The sequence below is a fragment of the Galeopterus variegatus genome, unplaced genomic scaffold (assembly GCF_000696425.1).
Source record: "Galeopterus variegatus unplaced genomic scaffold, G_variegatus-3.0.2 Scaffold9844, whole genome shotgun sequence".
NCBI classification, from domain to species: domain Eukaryota; kingdom Metazoa; phylum Chordata; class Mammalia; order Dermoptera; family Cynocephalidae; genus Galeopterus; species Galeopterus variegatus.
This window is the reverse complement of record NW_007735955.1, coordinates 14,147-15,587: the sequence shown is the minus strand read 5'-3', so window position 1 is coordinate 15,587 and position 1,441 is coordinate 14,147.

The window sequence follows — 1,441 nt, the reverse complement described above, 5'->3', positions numbered from 1 at the left end:
ACACACACACACACACACACACACACACACACACACAAAATCCGGGGGGGGGGGGAAAAGACATAACAACTACAATTCCTTGTAGTTGATATGACAAGCAAACAGAAAGGACATTGTTGGATGGGAGAGGTGAGAGGGAGAAGGGAGGGAGGTTTTGGTAATGGGCCACAATAATCAACCACATTTTATATCGACAAAATAAAATTTAAAAAAAAAAAAAAAAGATCATACTTGAGTCCCTTCACCCCTGAAGATGCAAAAGAGACCATGCCAGAAAATAGTCCTCTACCAGGGAAGGCAAAAGTAGCTGGCAGTGTGGAAAGGTGAGATGAGTATAGTAACATCCAGTGTTTGCAACTGAGCATGCAGCCAAAGGTTTGGGAGTTAATGTCAGAATCCCTTCAGGATTGAGACCAGATGTATTTTCCAAACTAGACATAAAGAAGAACACAGAACTAAGAGAAGTTCCTTATTGCTGCAGCAATTCCAAGAACCATAACTAATATAGAACATCTCCCTCTTCCACCACCCATCCTAGGTTTCTCTTGGCCTTGGCAAGCACTTCAGTCGAGTTGGGTTGTTTGCCTTGGGGTGACTGAAACTTTATCTACAAGCATTTGATCCCTCAGTTGCCTTCTTCTTACTGAGCTGTATTTGCTACAATTGTCCAGTAACAGTTATCACTAAGTGCTAAGACATATTCCCCTGAATTTTCTGTGTTCTGGATGCAGTCATCTCTGTCCTAATCAACAGTACCAGCCATAGCTCTCACAATAATCAGAATCAAGCACCACAGCCTGAGGAGTAACTCTTTTATACCTGCTGGTTCACTTGTTTAAGGCACATAAAGTAACGGTTCCTACTATGCCCCCAGCAGATATGATCTCCTCTCCAAATACTAGGGCCTCTACCCTGGTGAAACTGACGACTCTGAAAGTGGGTTTGTTGAATCTTGCAATGATGTATGTCAGGCAAATGGGGACCCGACACCATGTACCAGGCATTGCTTTAGTCGTCAGTGCATATACTGAATCCTGAGGACAGCATCCCAACTCCAAACAGAGTTGACTTCTAGTTAGTTACTTCATTGAGCTTTTGACAGGTCTTTCATCACTTCTGTTCAAGATGGCTGCTTAAGGATGATAGGTTGCATGGTAAAATCAGTGAATTCTGAAATCATGGGAACATTTTTACATCTTTGCCTTGATAAAGGAACCAAGTCCTTGGCAATGTTTAGGGGCTATTATATAAATGTATCAGACTGAAAGCCCCTAAATGCTGGCATAGGTATGAGCAATGTGGAGACTGAAGGCATAGAAACGATAGCAAAAGTATGAGGTGCTTCAAAAAGTTTGGGAAAAAAATAGAATTAAAAGGGAATATGTATCTTTCCATGAACTTTTTGAAGTAGCCTCATATTTATCATATATATATATATATA